We start from the raw sequence: 19,177 nt of genomic DNA, 5'->3' as shown, positions 1-19,177 counted from the left end.
GTCTGAACTTTATATAAGACGGTGAGGCTCAGTCAGTCACTCAGTGTTGCCTGACAGGGCAACACTGCAACAGCCGGCCGCCAGGCTGTCTTTTTTTTGCACAGCTAGTTGCCTCCAGGAGGCCACAAGAGGGAGACAAGGGACTGCAAAATGGAAAATAGGCATCCACCAACTTTACAGACAACTTCTCCTTGCTCCTACAACCTCCATCCTTGCACAGTTTGTTATTCTTCTAGGTAACATAGTAACAAATCCAAATTGCTGCTCTCTTTGTAGGCAAGCAAGGCTTTGTTGCAACTGCAATTCTTACTTCTTCTTGAAATGTAGGGACGACAGTACATTCCATCACATCCATCTAGTGTACACAGGTAGGTCCATTGTGGCGGGCAGGCGAGCGGGCGGGCTGCTTTATTGGCTGTTTGCTGTTCCCCTACTCCACTCCACTATTTGACTGTTGTGCTGCATCAATCAATCAATCAATCAATCAATCAATCAATCAATCAATCAATCAATCAATCAATCAATCAGTGGCTGGCTCAGGTGCAGCTCTTTAACTTACCTAAAAGGGAGGGCGGAGAGAAGACAAGGAAGGTGAATGAGGTGTTCCAATGTGAAATGCCGGAAACACAGAAACACAGACGACACACAACAAGAGGTGGCAATCTATTCATTAATTGCATTTAATCAATGAGCTCATTATCACTCATGCATTGTCCAACAGGTGTTGAAATAATGGGATTAAAAGGGGAGATCCCTTCAGAAAGACAGAAACAATAGCAAAGACAAAAAACACTTTTGGAATCTGCTTTTAGTCAACACATAAGGAAAGGGTGCACCGGTCCTGGAAATACTGCAATACCAGGTCAATGCGTGGAGTGGACAGAGCAAGCTCTATTTCCATCTCCCTGTTCTAAAAATCCATTTAATATATGGTCCCCAGATAGGGGACGTATCAGATATTAAACTGATAAGAACAGATACTACACTTGATCTTAGCCAAAAGGCCGAGAAGCGATAACCCGAACGGGCCGCGCGTTGCCCGAGCCTGCCCGATACTGCTGTTCAGCCCTTGCAGCGATTCAGCCTACTTCTAGGCAATTCCATGGGGCCCTGCAGGCTCACACACTCACAGCTACACGGGAGGTGAATAAAGGCCGGAGAGGAAGCCAGACAGGATTTGCTTCTTTTGCTTGCACCACAATGCAGTGCTGAAAGAGGAGGAATCTACATAAAAACGCCTTCCTGGCAACGCCCAAATGCCCTGCTGCCATGCAGATAAACACTGGCAGCGGCAGCAAGTGCATGCCCACAGCCACCCCTTGTTCCTTCACACCTTGTATCAGCTGTAATCCAGTCCAGTCCAGTGCTGCCTGCTGAGCAGCACTGACCAACACTGCCTGGGCCCAGGCTTTTATCTCTGAGGCCCCATTATGATGTCAGAAAGCTGGCTCTGGAATCCTGAGGGCTCCACTATGACACGTGCAAAGTTCCGTCTGAACTTTATATAAGACGGTGAGGCTCAGTCAGTCACTCAGTGTTGCCTGAGAGGGCAACACTGCAACAGCCGGCCGCCAGGCTGTCTTTTTTTTGCACAGCTAGTTGCCTCCAGGAGGCCACAAGAGGGAGACAAGGGACTGCAAAATGGAAAATAGGCATCCACCAACTTTACAGACAACTTCTCCTTGCTCCTACAACCTCCATCCTTGCACAGTTTGTTATTCTTCTAGGTAACATAGTAACAAATCCAAATTGCTGCTCTCTTTGTAGGCAAGCAAGGCTTTGTTGCAACTGCAATTCTTACTTCTTCTTGAAATGTAGGGACGACAGTACATTCCATCACATCCATCTAGTGTACACAGGTAGGTCCATTGTGGCGGGCAGGCGAGCGGGCGGGCTGCTTTATTGGCTGTTTGCTGTTCCCCTACTCCACTCCACTATTTGACTGTTGTGCTGCATCAATCAATCAATCAATCAATCAATCAATCAATCAATCAATCAATCAATCAGTGGCTGGCTCAGGTGCAGCTCTTTAACTTACCTAAAAGGGAGGGCGGAGAGAAGACAAGGAAGGTGAATGAGGTGTTCCAATGTGAAATGCCGGAAACACAGAAACACAGACGACACACAACAAGAGGTGGCAATCTATTCATTAATTGCATTTAATCAATGAGCTCATTATCACTCATGCATTGTCCAACAGGTGTTGAAATAATGGGATTAAAAGGGGAGATCCCTTCAGAAAGACAGAAACAATAGCAAAGACAAAAAACACTTTTGGAATCTGCTTTTAGTCAACACATAAGAAAAGGGTGCTCCGGTCCTGGAAATACTGCAATACCAGGTCAATGCGTGGAGTGGACAGAGCAAGCTCTATTTCCATCTCCCTGTTCTAAAAATCCATTTAATATATGGTCCCCAGATAGGGGACGTATCAGATATTAAACTGATAAGAACAGATACTACACTTGATCTTAGCCAAAAGGCCGAGAAGCGATAACCCGAACGGGCCGCGCGTTGCCCGAGCCTGCCCGATACTGCTGTTCAGCCCTTGCAGCGATTCAGCCTAGATTCAGCCTACTTCTAGGCAATTCCATGGGGCCCTGCAGGCTCACACACTCACAGCTACACGGGAGGTGAATAAAGGCCGGAGAGGAAGCCAGACAGGATTTGCTTCTTTTGCTTGCACCACAATGCAGTGCTGAAAGAGGAGGAATCTACATAAAAACGCCTTCCTGGCAACGCCCAAATGCCCTGCTGCCATGCAGATAAACACTGGCAGCGGCAGCAAGTGCATGCCCACAGCCACCCCTTGTTCCTTCACACCTTGTATCAGCTGTAATCCAGTCCAGTCCAGTGCTGCCTGCTGAGCAGCACTGACCAACACTGCCTGGGCCCAGGCTTTTATCTCTGAGGCCCCATTATGATGTCAGAAAGCTGGCTCTGGAATCCTGAGGGCTCCACTATGACACGTGCAAAGTTCCGTCTGAACTTTATATAAGACGGTGAGGCTCAGTCAGTCACTCAGTGTTGCCTGAGAGGGCAACACTGCAACAGCCGGCCGCCAGGCTGTCTTTTTTTTTGCACAGCTAGTTGCCTCCAGGAGGCCACAAGAGGGAGACAAGGGACTGCAAAATGGAAAATAGGCATCCACCAACTTTACAGACAACTTCTCCTTGCTCCTACAACCTCCATCCTTGCACAGTTTGTTATTCTTCTAGGTAACATAGTAACAAATCCAAATTGCTGCTCTCTTTGTAGGCAAGCAAGGCTTTGTTGCAACTGCAATTCTTACTTCTTCTTGAAATGTAGGGACGACAGTACATTCCATCACATCCATCTAGTGTACACAGGTAGGTCCATTGTGGCGGGCAGGCGAGCGGGCGGGCTGCTTTATTGGCTGTTTGCTGTTCCCCTACTCCACTCCACTATTTGACTGTTGTGCTGCATCAATCAATCAATCAATCAATCAATCAATCAATCAATCAATCAATCAATCAATCAATCAGTGGCTGGCTCAGGTGCAGCTCTTTAACTTACCTAAAAGGGAGGGCGGAGAGAAGACAAGGAAGGTGAATGAGGTGTTCCAATGTGAAATGCCGGAAACACAGAAACACAGACGACACACAACAAGAGGTGGCAATCTATTCATTAATTGCATTTAATCAATGAGCTCATTATCACTCATGCATTGTCCAACAGGTGTTGAAATAATGGGATTAAAAGGGGAGATCCCTTCAGAAAGACAGAAACAATAGCAAAGACAAAAAACACTTTTGGAATCTGCTTTTAGTCAACACATAAGGAAAGGGTGCACCGGTCCTGGAAATACTGCAATACCAGGTCAATGCGTGGAGTGGACAGAGCAAGCTCTATTTCCATCTCCCTGTTCTAAAAATCCATTTAATATATGGTCCCCAGATAGGGGACGTATCAGATATTAAACTGATAAGAACAGATACTACACTTGATCTTAGCCAAAAGGCCGAGAAGCGATAACCCGAACGGGCCGCGCGTTGCCCGAGCCTGCCCGATACTGCTGTTCAGCCCTTGCAGCGATTCAGCCTACTTCTAGGCAATTCCATGGGGCCCTGCAGGCTCACACACTCACAGCTACACGGGAGGTGAATAAAGGCCGGAGAGGAAGCCAGACAGGATTTGCTTCTTTTGCTTGCACCACAATGCAGTGCTGAAAGAGGAGGAATCTACATAAAAACGCCTTCCTGGCAACGCCCAAATGCCCTGCTGCCATGCAGATAAACACTGGCAGCGGCAGCAAGTGCATGCCCACAGCCACCCCTTGTTCCTTCACACCTTGTATCAGCTGTAATCCAGTCCAGTCCAGTGCTGCCTGCTGAGCAGCACTGACCAACACTGCCTGGGCCCAGGCTTTTATCTCTGAGGCCCCATTATGATGTCAGAAAGCTGGCTCTGGAATCCTGAGGGCTCCACTATGACACGTGCAAAGTTCCGTCTGAACTTTATATAAGACGGTGAGGCTCAGTCAGTCACTCAGTGTTGCCTGAGAGGGCAACACTGCAACAGCCGGCCGCCAGGCTGTCTTTTTTTTTGCACAGCTAGTTGCCTCCAGGAGGCCACAAGAGGGAGACAAGGGACTGCAAAATGGAAAATAGGCATCCACCAACTTTACAGACAACTTCTCCTTGCTCCTACAACCTCCATCCTTGCACAGTTTGTTATTCTTCTAGGTAACATAGTAACAAATCCAAATTGCTGCTCTCTTTGTAGGCAAGCAAGGCTTTGTTGCAACTGCAATTCTTACTTCTTCTTGAAATGTAGGGACGACAGTACATTCCATCACATCCATCTAGTGTACACAGGTAGGTCCATTGTGGCGGGCAGGCGAGCGGGCGGGCTGCTTTATTGGCTGTTTGCTGTTCCCCTACTCCACTCCACTATTTGACTGTTGTGCTGCATCAATCAATCAATCAATCAATCAATCAATCAATCAATCAATCAATCAATCAGTGGCTGGCTCAGGTGCAGCTCTTTAACTTACCTAAAAGGGAGGGCGGAGAGAAGACAAGGAAGGTGAATGAGGTGTTCCAATGTGAAATGCCGGAAACACAGAAACACAGACGACACACAACAAGAGGTGGCAATCTATTCATTAATTGCATTTAATCAATGAGCTCATTATCACTCATGCATTGTCCAACAGGTGTTGAAATAATGGGATTAAAAGGGGAGATCCCTTCAGAAAGACAGAAACAATAGCAAAGACAAAAAACACTTTTGGAATCTGCTTTTAGTCAACACATAAGGAAAGGGTGCTCCGGTCCTGGAAATACTGCAATACCAGGTCAATGCGTGGAGTGGACAGAGCAAGCTCTATTTCCATCTCCCTGTTCTAAAAATCCATTTAATATATGGTCCCCAGATAGGGGACGTATCAGATATTAAACTGATAAGAACAGATACTACACTTGATCTTAGCCAAAAGGCCGAGAAGCGATAACCCGAACGGGCCGCGCGTTGCCCGAGCCTGCCCGATACTGCTGTTCAGCCCTTGCAGCGATTCAGCCTACTTCTAGGCAATTCCATGGGGCCCTGCAGGCTCACACACTCACAGCTACACGGGAGGTGAATAAAGGCCGGAGAGGAAGCCAGACAGGATTTGCTTCTTTTGCTTGCACCACAATGCAGTGCTGAAAGAGGAGGAATCTACATAAAAACGCCTTCCTGGCAACGCCCAAATGCCCTGCTGCCATGCAGATAAACACTGGCAGCGGCAGCAAGTGCATGCCCACAGCCACCCCTTGTTCCTTCACACCTTGTATCAGCTGTAATCCAGTCCAGTCCAGTGCTGCCTGCTGAGCAGCACTGACCAACACTGCCTGGGCCCAGGCTTTTATCTCTGAGGCCCCATTATGATGTCAGAAAGCTGGCTCTGGAATCCTGAGGGCTCCACTATGACACGTGCAAAGTTCCGTCTGAACTTTATATAAGACGGTGAGGCTCAGTCAGTCACTCAGTGTTGCCTGACAGGGCAACACTGCAACAGCCGGCCGCCAGGCTGTCTTTTTTTTGCACAGCTAGTTGCCTCCAGGAGGCCACAAGAGGGAGACAAGGGACTGCAAAATGGAAAATAGGCATCCACCAACTTTACAGACAACTTCTCCTTGCTCCTACAACCTCCATCCTTGCACAGTTTGTTATTCTTCTAGGTAACATAGTAACAAATCCAAATTGCTGCTCTCTTTGTAGGCAAGCAAGGCTTTGTTGCAACTGCAATTCTTACTTCTTCTTGAAATGTAGGGACGACAGTACATTCCATCACATCCATCTAGTGTACACAGGTAGGTCCATTGTGGCGGGCAGGCGAGCGGGCGGGCTGCTTTATTGGCTGTTTGCTGTTCCCCTACTCCACTCCACTATTTGACTGTTGTGCTGCATCAATCAATCAATCAATCAATCAATCAATCAATCAATCAATCAATCAATCAATCATCAATCAGTGGCTGGCTCAGGTGCAGCTCTTTAACTTACCTAAAAGGGAGGGCGGAGAGAAGACAAGGAAGGTGAATGAGGTGTTCCAATGTGAAATGCCGGAAACACAGAAACACAGACGACACACAACAAGAGGTGGCAATCTATTCATTAATTGCATTTAATCAATGAGCTCATTATCACTCATGCATTGTCCAACAGGTGTTGAAATAATGGGATTAAAAGGGGAGATCCCTTCAGAAAGACAGAAACAATAGCAAAGACAAAAAACACTTTTGGAATCTGCTTTTAGTCAACACATAAGGAAAGGGTGCACCGGTCCTGGAAATACTGCAATACCAGGTCAATGCGTGGAGTGGACAGAGCAAGCTCTATTTCCATCTCCCTGTTCTAAAAATCCATTTAATATATGGTCCCCAGATAGGGGACGTATCAGATATTAAACTGATAAGAACAGATACTACACTTGATCTTAGCCAAAAGGCCGAGAAGCGATAACCCGAACGGGCCGCGCGTTGCCCGAGCCTGCCCGATACTGCTGTTCAGCCCTTGCAGCGATTCAGCCTACTTCTAGGCAATTCCATGGGGCCCTGCAGGCTCACACACTCACAGCTACACGGGAGGTGAATAAAGGCCGGAGAGGAAGCCAGACAGGATTTGCTTCTTTTGCTTGCACCACAATGCAGTGCTGAAAGAGGAGGAATCTACATAAAAACGCCTTCCTGGCAACGCCCAAATGCCCTGCTGCCATGCAGATAAACACTGGCAGCGGCAGCAAGTGCATGCCCACAGCCACCCCTTGTTCCTTCACACCTTGTATCAGCTGTAATCCAGTCCAGTCCAGTGCTGCCTGCTGAGCAGCACTGACCAACACTGCCTGGGCCCAGGCTTTTATCTCTGAGGCCCCATTATGATGTCAGAAAGCTGGCTCTGGAATCCTGAGGGCTCCACTATGACACGTGCAAAGTTCCGTCTGAACTTTATATAAGACGGTGAGGCTCAGTCAGTCACTCAGTGTTGCCTGAGAGGGCAACACTGCAACAGCCGGCCGCCAGGCTGTCTTTTTTTTTGCACAGCTAGTTGCCTCCAGGAGGCCACAAGAGGGAGACAAGGGACTGCAAAATGGAAAATAGGCATCCACCAACTTTACAGACAACTTCTCCTTGCTCCTACAACCTCCATCCTTGCACAGTTTGTTATTCTTCTAGGTAACATAGTAACAAATCCAAATTGCTGCTCTCTTTGTAGGCAAGCAAGGCTTTGTTGCAACTGCAATTCTTACTTCTTCTTGAAATGTAGGGACGACAGTACATTCCATCACATCCATCTAGTGTACACAGGTAGGTCCATTGTGGCGGGCAGGCGAGCGGGCGGGCTGCTTTATTGGCTGTTTGCTGTTCCCCTACTCCACTCCACTATTTGACTGTTGTGCTGCATCAATCAATCAATCAATCAATCAATCAATCAATCAATCAATCAATCAAGTGGCTGGCTCAGGTGCAGCTCTTTAACTTACCTAAAAGGGAGGGCGGAGAGAAGACAAGGAAGGTGAATGAGGTGTTCCAATGTGAAATGCCGGAAACACAGAAACACAGACGACACACAACAAGAGGTGGCAATCTATTCATTAATTGCATTTAATCAATGAGCTCATTATCACTCATGCATTGTCCAACAGGTGTTGAAATAATGGGATTAAAAGGGGAGATCCCTTCAGAAAGACAGAAACAATAGCAAAGACAAAAAACACTTTTGGAATCTGCTTTTAGTCAACACATAAGGAAAGGGTGCTCCGGTCCTGGAAATACTGCAATACCAGGTCAATGCGTGGAGTGGACAGAGCAAGCTCTATTTCCATCTCCCTGTTCTAAAAATCCATTTAATATATGGTCCCCAGATAGGGGACGTATCAGATATTAAACTGATAAGAACAGATACTACACTTGATCTTAGCCAAAAGGCCGAGAAGCGATAACCCGAACGGGCCGCGCGTTGCCCGAGCCTGCCCGATACTGCTGTTCAGCCCTTGCAGCGATTCAGCCTACTTCTAGGCAATTCCATGGGGCCCTGCAGGCTCACACACTCACAGCTACACGGGAGGTGAATAAAGGCCGGAGAGGAAGCCAGACAGGATTTGCTTCTTTTGCTTGCACCACAATGCAGTGCTGAAAGAGGAGGAATCTACATAAAAACGCCTTCCTGGCAACGCCCAAATGCCCTGCTGCCATGCAGATAAACACTGGCAGCGGCAGCAAGTGCATGCCCACAGCCACCCCTTGTTCCTTCACACCTTGTATCAGCTGTAATCCAGTCCAGTCCAGTGCTGCCTGCTGAGCAGCACTGACCAACACTGCCTGGGCCCAGGCTTTTATCTCTGAGGCCCCATTATGATGTCAGAAAGCTGGCTCTGGAATCCTGAGGGCTCCACTATGACACGTGCAAAGTTCCGTCTGAACTTTATATAAGACGGTGAGGCTCAGTCAGTCACTCAGTGTTGCCTGACAGGGCAACACTGCAACAGCCGGCCGCCAGGCTGTCTTTTTTTTGCACAGCTAGTTGCCTCCAGGAGGCCACAAGAGGGAGACAAGGGACTGCAAAATGGAAAATAGGCATCCACCAACTTTACAGACAACTTCTCCTTGCTCCTACAACCTCCATCCTTGCACAGTTTGTTATTCTTCTAGGTAACATAGTAACAAATCCAAATTGCTGCTCTCTTTGTAGGCAAGCAAGGCTTTGTTGCAACTGCAATTCTTACTTCTTCTTGAAATGTAGGGACGACAGTACATTCCATCACATCCATCTAGTGTACACAGGTAGGTCCATTGTGGCGGGCAGGCGAGCGGGCGGGCTGCTTTATTGGCTGTTTGCTGTTCCCCTACTCCACTCCACTATTTGACTGTTGTGCTGCATCAATCAATCAATCAATCAATCAATCAATCAATCAATCAATCAATCAATCAATCAATCAGTGGCTGGCTCAGGTGCAGCTCTTTAACTTACCTAAAAGGGAGGGCGGAGAGAAGACAAGGAAGGTGAATGAGGTGTTCCAATGTGAAATGCCGGAAACACAGAAACACAGACGACACACAACAAGAGGTGGCAATCTATTCATTAATTGCATTTAATCAATGAGCTCATTATCACTCATGCATTGTCCAACAGGTGTTGAAATAATGGGATTAAAAGGGGAGATCCCTTCAGAAAGACAGAAACAATAGCAAAGACAAAAAACACTTTTGGAATCTGCTTTTAGTCAACACATAAGGAAAGGGTGCACCGGTCCTGGAAATACTGCAATACCAGGTCAATGCGTGGAGTGGACAGAGCAAGCTCTATTTCCATCTCCCTGTTCTAAAAATCCATTTAATATATGGTCCCCAGATAGGGGACGTATCAGATATTAAACTGATAAGAACAGATACTACACTTGATCTTAGCCAAAAGGCCGAGAAGCGATAACCCGAACGGGCCGCGCGTTGCCCGAGCCTGCCCGATACTGCTGTTCAGCCCTTGCAGCGATTCAGCCTACTTCTAGGCAATTCCATGGGGCCCTGCAGGCTCACACACTCACAGCTACACGGGAGGTGAATAAAGGCCGGAGAGGAAGCCAGACAGGATTTGCTTCTTTTGCTTGCACCACAATGCAGTGCTGAAAGAGGAGGAATCTACATAAAAACGCCTTCCTGGCAACGCCCAAATGCCCTGCTGCCATGCAGATAAACACTGGCAGCGGCAGCAAGTGCATGCCCACAGCCACCCCTTGTTCCTTCACACCTTGTATCAGCTGTAATCCAGTCCAGTCCAGTGCTGCCTGCTGAGCAGCACTGACCAACACTGCCTGGGCCCAGGCTTTTATCTCTGAGGCCCCATTATGATGTCAGAAAGCTGGCTCTGGAATCCTGAGGGCTCCACTATGACACGTGCAAAGTTCCGTCTGAACTTTATATAAGACGGTGAGGCTCAGTCAGTCACTCAGTGTTGCCTGAGAGGGCAACACTGCAACAGCCGGCCGCCAGGCTGTCTTTTTTTTGCACAGCTAGTTGCCTCCAGGAGGCCACAAGAGGGAGACAAGGGACTGCAAAATGGAAAATAGGCATCCACCAACTTTACAGACAACTTCTCCTTCTTGCTCCTACAACCTCCATCCTTGCACAGTTTGTTATTCTTCTAGGTAACATAGTAACAAATCCAAATTGCTGCTCTCTTTGTAGGCAAGCAAGGCTTTGTTGCAACTGCAATTCTTACTTCTTCTTGAAATGTAGGGACGACAGTACATTCCATCACATCCATCTAGTGTACACAGGTAGGTCCATTGTGGCGGGCAGGCGAGCGGGCGGGCTGCTTTATTGGCTGTTTGCTGTTCCCCTACTCCACTCCACTATTTGACTGTTGTGCTGCAATCAATCAATCAATCAATCAATCAATCAATCAATCAATCAATCAATCAATCAGTGGCTGGCTCAGGTGCAGCTCTTTAACTTACCTAAAAGGGAGGGCGGAGAGAAGACAAGGAAGGTGAATGAGGTGTTCCAATGTGAAATGCCGGAAACACAGAAACACAGACGACACACAACAAGAGGTGGCAATCTATTCATTAATTGCATTTAATCAATGAGCTCATTATCACTCATGCATTGTCCAACAGGTGTTGAAATAATGGGATTAAAAGGGGAGATCCCTTCAGAAAGACAGAAACAATAGCAAAGACAAAAAACACTTTTGGAATCTGCTTTTAGTCAACACATAAGGAAAGGGTGCTCCGGTCCTGGAAATACTGCAATACCAGGTCAATGCGTGGAGTGGACAGAGCAAGCTCTATTTCCATCTCCCTGTTCTAAAAATCCATTTAATATATGGTCCCCAGATAGGGGACGTATCAGATATTAAACTGATAAGAACAGATACTACACTTGATCTTAGCCAAAAGGCCGAGAAGCGATAACCCGAACGGGCCGCGCGTTGCCCGAGCCTGCCCGATACTGCTGTTCAGCCCTTGCAGCGATTCAGCCTACTTCTAGGCAATTCCATGGGGCCCTGCAGGCTCACACACTCACAGCTACACGGGAGGTGAATAAAGGCCGGAGAGGAAGCCAGACAGGATTTGCTTCTTTTGCTTGCACCACAATGCAGTGCTGAAAGAGGAGGAATCTACATAAAAACGCCTTCCTGGCAACGCCCAAATGCCCTGCTGCCATGCAGATAAACACTGGCAGCGGCAGCAAGTGCATGCCCACAGCCACCCCTTGTTCCTTCACACCTTGTATCAGCTGTAATCCAGTCCAGTCCAGTGCTGCCTGCTGAGCAGCACTGACCAACACTGCCTGGGCCCAGGCTTTTATCTCTGAGGCCCCATTATGATGTCAGAAAGCTGGCTCTGGAATCCTGAGGGCTCCACTATGACACGTGCAAAGTTCCGTCTGAACTTTATATAAGACGGTGAGGCTCAGTCAGTCACTCAGTGTTGCCTGAGAGGGCAACACTGCAACAGCCGGCCGCCAGGCTGTCTTTTTTTTGCACAGCTAGTTGCCTCCAGGAGGCCACAAGAGGGAGACAAGGGACTGCAAAATGGAAAATAGGCATCCACCAACTTTACAGACAACTTCTCCTTGCTCCTACAACCTCCATCCTTGCACAGTTTGTTATTCTTCTAGGTAACATAGTAACAAATCCAAATTGCTGCTCTCTTTGTAGGCAAGCAAGGCTTTGTTGCAACTGCAATTCTTACTTCTTCTTGAAATGTAGGGACGACAGTACATTCCATCACATCCATCTAGTGTACACAGGTAGGTCCATTGTGGCGGGCAGGCGAGCGGGCGGGCTGCTTTATTGGCTGTTTGCTGTTCCCCTACTCCACTCCACTATTTGACTGTTGTGCTGCATCAATCAATCAATCAATCAATCAATCAATCAATCAATCAATCAATCAATCAATCAATCAGTGGCTGGCTCAGGTGCAGCTCTTTAACTTACCTAAAAGGGAGGGCGGAGAGAAGACAAGGAAGGTGAATGAGGTGTTCCAATGTGAAATGCCGGAAACACAGAAACACAGACGACACACAACAAGAGGTGGCAATCTATTCATTAATTGCATTTAATCAATGAGCTCATTATCACTCATGCATTGTCCAACAGGTGTTGAAATAATGGGATTAAAAGGGGAGATCCCTTCAGAAAGACAGAAACAATAGCAAAGACAAAAAACACTTTTGGAATCTGCTTTTAGTCAACACATAAGGAAAGGGTGCACCGGTCCTGGAAATACTGCAATACCAGGTCAATGCGTGGAGTGGACAGAGCAAGCTCTATTTCCATCTCCCTGTTCTAAAAATCCATTTAATATATGGTCCCCAGATAGGGGACGTATCAGATATTAAACTGATAAGAACAGATACTACACTTGATCTTAGCCAAAAGGCCGAGAAGCGATAACCCGAACGGGCCGCGCGTTGCCCGAGCCTGCCCGATACTGCTGTTCAGCCCTTGCAGCGATTCAGCCTACTTCTAGGCAATTCCATGGGGCCCTGCAGGCTCACACACTCACAGCTACACGGGAGGTGAATAAAGGCCGGAGAGGAAGCCAGACAGGATTTGCTTCTTTTGCTTGCACCACAATGCAGTGCTGAAAGAGGAGGAATCTACATAAAAACGCCTTCCTGGCAACGCCCAAATGCCCTGCTGCCATGCAGATAAACACTGGCAGCGGCAGCAAGTGCATGCCCACAGCCACCCCTTGTTCCTTCACACCTTGTATCAGCTGTAATCCAGTCCAGTCCAGTGCTGCCTGCTGAGCAGCACTGACCAACACTGCCTGGGCCCAGGCTTTTATCTCTGAGGCCCCATTATGATGTCAGAAAGCTGGCTCTGGAATCCTGAGGGCTCCACTATGACACGTGCAAAGTTCCGTCTGAACTTTATATAAGACGGTGAGGCTCAGTCAGTCACTCAGTGTTGCCTGAGAGGGCAACACTGCAACAGCCGGCCGCCAGGCTGTCTTTTTTTTTGCACAGCTAGTTGCCTCCAGGAGGCCACAAGAGGGAGACAAGGGACTGCAAAATGGAAAATAGGCATCCACCAACTTTACAGACAACTTCTCCTTGCTCCTACAACCTCCATCCTTGCACAGTTTGTTATTCTTCTAGGTAACATAGTAACAAATCCAAATTGCTGCTCTCTTTGTAGGCAAGCAAGGCTTTGTTGCAACTGCAATTCTTACTTCTTCTTGAAATGTAGGGACGACAGTACATTCCATCACATCCATCTAGTGTACACAGGTAGGTCCATTGTGGCGGGCAGGCGAGCGGGCGGGCTGCTTTATTGGCTGTTTGCTGTTCCCCTACTCCACTCCACTATTTGACTGTTGTGCTGCATCAATCAATCAATCAATCAATCAATCAATCAATCAATCAATCAATCAATCAATCAGTGGCTGGCTCAGGTGCAGCTCTTTAACTTACCTAAAAGGGAGGGCGGAGAGAAGACAAGGAAGGTGAATGAGGTGTTCCAATGTGAAATGCCGGAAACACAGAAACACAGACGACACACAACAAGAGGTGGCAATCTATTCATTAATTGCATTTAATCAATGAGCTCATTATCACTCATGCATTGTCCAACAGGTGTTGAAATAATGGGATTAAAAGGGGAGATCCCTTCAGAAAGACAGAAACAATAGCAAAGACAAAAAACACTTTTGGAATCTGCTTTTAGTCAACACATAAGGAAAGGGTGCTCCGGTCCTGGAAATACTGCAATACCAGGTCAATGCGTGGAGTGGACAGAGCAAGCTCTATTTCCATCTCCCTGTTCTAAAAATCCATTTAATATATGGTCCCCAGATAGGGGACGTATCAGATATTAAACTGATAAGAACAGATACTACACTTGATCTTAGCCAAAAGGCCGAGAAGCGATAACCCGAACGGGCCGCGCGTTGCCCGAGCCTGCCCGATACTGCTGTTCAGCCCTTGCAGCGATTCAGCCTACTTCTAGGCAATTCCATGGGGCCCTGCAGGCTCACACACTCACAGCTACACGGGAGGTGAATAAAGGCCGGAGAGGAAGCCAGACAGGATTTGCTTCTTTTGCTTGCACCACAATGCAGTGCTGAAAGAGGAGGAATCTACATAAAAACGCCTTCCTGGCAACGCCCAAATGCCCTGCTGCCATGCAGATAAACACTGGCAGCGGCAGCAAGTGCATGCCCACAGCCACCCCTTGTTCCTTCACACCTTGTATCAGCTGTAATCCAGTCCAGTCCAGTGCTGCCTGCTGAGCAGCACTGACCAACACTGCCTGGGCCCAGGCTTTTATCTCTGAGGCCCCATTATGATGTCAGAAAGCTGGCTCTGGAATCCTGAGGGCTCCACTATGACACGTGCAAAGTTCCGTCTGAACTTTATATAAGACGGTGAGGCTCAGTCAGTCACTCAGTGTTGCCTGACAGGGCAACACTGCAACAGCCGGCCGCCAGGCTGTCTTTTTTTTGCACAGCTAGTTGCCTCCAGGAGGCCACAAGAGGGAGACAAGGGACTGCAAAATGGAAAATAGGCATCCACCAACTTTACAGACAACTTCTCCTTGCTCCTACAACCTCCATCCTTGCACAGTTTGTTATTCTTCTAGGTAACATAGTAACAAATCCAAATTGCTGCTCTCTTTGTAGGCAAGCAAGGCTTTGTTGCAACTGCAATTCTTACTTCTTCTTGAAATGTAGGGACGACAGTACATTCCATCACATCCATCTAGTGTACACAGGTAGGTCCATTGTGGCGGGCAGGCGAGCGGGCGGGCTGCTTTATTGGCTGTTTGCTGTTCCCCTACTCCACTCCACTATTTGACTGTTGTGCTGCATCAATCAATCAATCAATCAATCAATCAATCAATCAATCAATCAATCAATCAATCAATCAATCAGTGGCTGGCTCAGGTGCAGCTCTTTAACTTACCTAAAAGGGAGGGCGGAGAGAAGACAAGGAAGGTGAATGAGGTGTTCCAATGTGAAATGCCGGAAACACAGAAACACAGACGACACACAACAAGAGGTGGCAATCTATTCATTAATTGCATTTAATCAATGAGCTCATTATCACTCATGCATTGTCCAACAGGTGTTGAAATAATGGGATTAAAAGGGGAGATCCCTTCAGAAAGACAGAAACAATAGCAAAGACAAAAAACACTTTTGGAATCTGCTTTTAGTCAACACATAAGGAAAGGGTGCACCGGTCCTGGAAATACTGCAATACCAGGTCAATGCGTGGAGTGGACAGAGCAAGCTCTATTTCCATCTCCCTGTTCTAAAAATCCATTTAATATATGGTCCCCAGATAGGGGACGTATCAGATATTAAACTGATAAGAACAGATACTACACTTGATCTTAGCCAAAAGGCCGAGAAGCGATAACCCGAACGGGCCGCGCGTTGCCCGAGCCTGCCCGATACTGCTGTTCAGCCCTTGCAGCGATTCAGCCTACTTCTAGGCAATTCCATGGGGCCCTGCAGGCTCACACACTCACAGCTACACGGGAGGTGAATAAAGGCCGGAGAGGAAGCCAGACAGGATTTGCTTCTTTTGCTTGCACCACAATGCAGTGCTGAAAGAGGAGGAATCTACATAAAAACGCCTTCCTGGCAACGCCCAAATGCCCTGCTGCCATGCAGATAAACACTGGCAGCGGCAGCAAGTGCATGCCCACAGCCACCCCTTGTTCCTTCACACCTTGTATCAGCTGTAATCCAGTCCAGTCCAGTGCTGCCTGCTGAGCAGCACTGACCAACACTGCCTGGGCCCAGGCTTTTATCTCTGAGGCCCCATTATGATGTCAGAAAGCTGGCTCTGGAATCCTGAGGGCTCCACTATGACACGTGCAAAGTTCCGTCTGAACTTTATATAAGACGGTGAGGCTCAGTCAGTCACTCAGTGTTGCCTGAGAGGGCAACACTGCAACAGCCGGCCGCCAGGCTGTCTTTTTTTTTGCACAGCTAGTTGCCTCCAGGAGGCCACAAGAGGGAGACAAGGGACTGCAAAATGGAAAATAGGCATCCACCAACTTTACAGACAACTTCTCCTTGCTCCTACAACCTCCATCCTTGCACAGTTTGTTATTCTTCTAGGTAACATAGTAACAAATCCAAATTGCTGCTCTCTTTGTAGGCAAGCAAGGCTTTGTTGCAACTGCAATTCTTACTTCTTCTTGAAATGTAGGGACGACAGTACATTCCATCACATCCATCTAGTGTACACAGGTAGGTCCATTGTGGCGGGCAGGCGAGCGGGCGGGCTGCTTTATTGGCTGTTTGCTGTTCCCCTACTCCACTCCACTATTTGACTGTTGTGCTGCATCAATCAATCAATCAATCAATCAATCAATCAATCAATCAATCAAGTGGCTGGCTCAGGTGCAGCTCTTTAACTTACCTAAAAGGGAGGGCGGAGAGAAGACAAGGAAGGTGAATGAGGTGTTCCAATGTGAAATGCCGGAAACACAGAAACACAGACGACACACAACAAGAGGTGGCAATCTATTCATTAATTGCATTTAATCAATGAGCTCATTATCACTCATGCATTGTCCAACAGGTGTTGAAATAATGGGATTAAAAGGGGAGATCCCTTCAGAAAGACAGAAACAATAGCAAAGACAAAAAACACTTTTGGAATCTGCTTTTAGTCAACACATAAGGAAAGGGTGCTCCGGTCCTGGAAATACTGCAATACCAGGTCAATGCGTGGAGTGGACAGAGCAAGCTCTATTTCCATCTCCCTGTTCTAAAAATCCATTTAATATATGGTCCCCAGATAGGGGACGTATCAGATATTAAACTGATAAGAACAGATACTACACTTGATCTTAGCCAAAAGGCCGAGAAGCGATAACCCGAACGGGCCGCGCGTTGCCCGAGCCTGCCCGATACTGCTGTTCAGCCCTTGCAGCGATTCAGCCTACTTCTAGGCAATTCCATGGGGCCCTGCAGGCTCACACACTCACAGCTACACGGGAGGTGAATAAAGGCCGGAGAGGAAGCCAGACAGGATTTGCTTCTTTTGCTTGCACCACAATGCAGTGCTGAAAGAGGAGGAATCTACATAAAAACGCCTTCCTGGCAACGCCCAAATGCCCTGCTGCCATGCAGATAAACACTGGCAGCGGCAGCAAGTGCATGCCCACAGCCACCCCTTGTTCCTTCACACCTTGTATCAGCTGTAATCCAGTCCAGTCCAGTGCTGCCTGCTGAGCAGCACTGACCAACACTGCCTGGGCCCAGGCTTTTATCTCTGAGGCCCCATTATGATGTCAGAAAGCTGGCTCTGGAATCCTGAGGGCTCCACTATGACACGTGCAAAGTTCCGTCTGAACTTTATATAAGACGGTGAGGCTCAGTCAGTCACTCAGTGTTGCCTGACAGGGCAACACTGCAACAGCCGGCCGCCAGGCTGTCTTTTTTTTGCACAGCTAGTTGCCTCCAGGAGGCCACAAGAGGGAGACAAGGGACTGCAAAATGGAAAATAGGCATCCACCAACTTTACAGACAACTTCTCCTTGCTCCTACAACCTCCATCCTTGCACAGTTTGTTATTCTTCTAGGTAACATAGTAACAAATCCAAATTGCTGCTCTCTTTGTAGGCAAGCAAGGCTTTGTTGCAACTGCAATTCTTACTTCTTCTTGAAATGTAGGGACGACAGTACATTCCATCACATCCATCTAGTGTACACAGGTAGGTCCATTGTGGCGGGCAGGCGAGCGGGCGGGCTGCTTTATTGGCTGTTTGCTGTTCCCCTACTCCACTCCACTATTTGACTGTTGTGCTGCATCAATCAATCAATCAATCAATCAATCAATCAATCAATCAATCAATCAATCAATCAATCAGTGGCTGGCTCAGGTGCAGCTCTTTAACTTACCTAAAAGGGAGGGCGGAGAGAAGACAAGGAAGGTGAATGAGGTGTTCCAATGTGAAATGCCGGAAACACAGAAACACAGACGACACACAACAAGAGGTGGCAATCTATTCATTAATTGCATTTAATCAATGAGCTCATTATCACTCATGCATTGTCCAACAGGTGTTGAAATAATGGGATTAAAAGGGGAGATCCCTTCAGAAAGACAGAAACAATAGCAAAGACAAAAAACACTTTTGGAATCTGCTTTTAGTCAACACATAAGGAAAGGGTGCACCGGTCCTGGAAATACTGCAATACCAGGTCAATGCGTGGAGTGGACAGAGCAAGCTCTATTTCCATCTCCCTGTTCTAAAAATCCATTTAATATATGGTCCCCAGATAGGGGACGTATCAGATATTAAACTGATAAGAACAGATACTACACTTGATCTTAGCCAAAAGGCCGAGAAGCGATAACCCGAACGGGCCGCGCGTTGCCCGAGCCTGCCCGATACTGCTGTTCAGCCCTTGCAGCGATTCAGCCTACTTCTAGGCAATTCCATGGGGCCCTGCAGGCTCACACACTCACAGCTACACGGGAGGTGAATAAAGGCCGGAGAGGAAGCCAGACAGGATTTGCTTCTTTTGCTTGCACCACAATGCAGTGCTGAAAGAGGAGGAATCTACATAAAAACGCCTTCCTGGCAACGCCCAAATGCCCTGCTGCCATGCAGATAAACACTGGCAGCGGCAGCAAGTGCATGCCCACAGCCACCCCTTGTTCCTTCACACCTTGTATCAGCTGTAATCCAGTCCAGT

General features: G+C 47.7%; 13 non-coding genes across 13 annotated transcripts; all 13 read right to left on the bottom strand.

Moving 5' to 3' along the window:
• Positions 1–825: 825 nt before the first annotated feature.
• On the bottom strand, positions 826–1,016 carry LOC142689432 (U2 spliceosomal RNA). The gene has a single exon (XR_012858323.1). It is a non-coding gene; the product is annotated as a U2 spliceosomal RNA (small nuclear RNA).
• Positions 1,017–2,304: 1,288 nt separating this feature from the next.
• Positions 2,305–2,495, bottom strand: LOC142689419 (U2 spliceosomal RNA). Its single transcript, XR_012858312.1, has one exon. It is a non-coding gene; the product is annotated as a U2 spliceosomal RNA (small nuclear RNA).
• A 1,308-nt stretch (positions 2,496–3,803) lies between these two features.
• Positions 3,804–3,994, bottom strand: LOC142689430 (U2 spliceosomal RNA). Its single transcript, XR_012858321.1, has one exon. It is a non-coding gene; the product is annotated as a U2 spliceosomal RNA (small nuclear RNA).
• Positions 3,995–5,283: 1,289 nt separating this feature from the next.
• On the bottom strand, positions 5,284–5,474 carry LOC142689418 (U2 spliceosomal RNA). Its single transcript, XR_012858311.1, has one exon. It is a non-coding gene; the product is annotated as a U2 spliceosomal RNA (small nuclear RNA).
• A 1,299-nt stretch (positions 5,475–6,773) lies between these two features.
• On the bottom strand, positions 6,774–6,964 carry LOC142689429 (U2 spliceosomal RNA). The gene has a single exon (XR_012858320.1). It is a non-coding gene; the product is annotated as a U2 spliceosomal RNA (small nuclear RNA).
• A 1,286-nt stretch (positions 6,965–8,250) lies between these two features.
• Positions 8,251–8,441, bottom strand: LOC142689416 (U2 spliceosomal RNA). Its single transcript, XR_012858309.1, has one exon. It is a non-coding gene; the product is annotated as a U2 spliceosomal RNA (small nuclear RNA).
• Positions 8,442–9,737: 1,296 nt separating this feature from the next.
• On the bottom strand, positions 9,738–9,928 carry LOC142689417 (U2 spliceosomal RNA). Its single transcript, XR_012858310.1, has one exon. It is a non-coding gene; the product is annotated as a U2 spliceosomal RNA (small nuclear RNA).
• Positions 9,929–11,220: 1,292 nt separating this feature from the next.
• LOC142689415 (U2 spliceosomal RNA) lies at positions 11,221–11,411 on the bottom strand. Its single transcript, XR_012858308.1, has one exon. It is a non-coding gene; the product is annotated as a U2 spliceosomal RNA (small nuclear RNA).
• Positions 11,412–12,707: 1,296 nt separating this feature from the next.
• On the bottom strand, positions 12,708–12,898 carry LOC142689405 (U2 spliceosomal RNA). Its single transcript, XR_012858299.1, has one exon. It is a non-coding gene; the product is annotated as a U2 spliceosomal RNA (small nuclear RNA).
• A 1,293-nt stretch (positions 12,899–14,191) lies between these two features.
• LOC142689413 (U2 spliceosomal RNA) lies at positions 14,192–14,382 on the bottom strand. Its single transcript, XR_012858307.1, has one exon. It is a non-coding gene; the product is annotated as a U2 spliceosomal RNA (small nuclear RNA).
• Positions 14,383–15,682: 1,300 nt separating this feature from the next.
• LOC142689393 (U2 spliceosomal RNA) lies at positions 15,683–15,873 on the bottom strand. The gene has a single exon (XR_012858288.1). It is a non-coding gene; the product is annotated as a U2 spliceosomal RNA (small nuclear RNA).
• Positions 15,874–17,155: 1,282 nt separating this feature from the next.
• On the bottom strand, positions 17,156–17,346 carry LOC142689412 (U2 spliceosomal RNA). The gene has a single exon (XR_012858306.1). It is a non-coding gene; the product is annotated as a U2 spliceosomal RNA (small nuclear RNA).
• A 1,296-nt stretch (positions 17,347–18,642) lies between these two features.
• LOC142689380 (U2 spliceosomal RNA) lies at positions 18,643–18,833 on the bottom strand. The gene has a single exon (XR_012858277.1). It is a non-coding gene; the product is annotated as a U2 spliceosomal RNA (small nuclear RNA).
• Between the last annotated feature and the right edge of the window lie 344 nt (positions 18,834–19,177).

Source organism: Rhinoderma darwinii, assembly GCF_050947455.1.
Source record: "Rhinoderma darwinii isolate aRhiDar2 chromosome 5 unlocalized genomic scaffold, aRhiDar2.hap1 SUPER_5_unloc_29, whole genome shotgun sequence".
Lineage (NCBI taxonomy): Eukaryota > Metazoa > Chordata > Amphibia > Anura > Rhinodermatidae > Rhinoderma > Rhinoderma darwinii.
The sequence above is the reverse complement of the archived record's forward strand: the minus strand, read 5'-3'. Positions and strand labels throughout refer to the sequence as shown.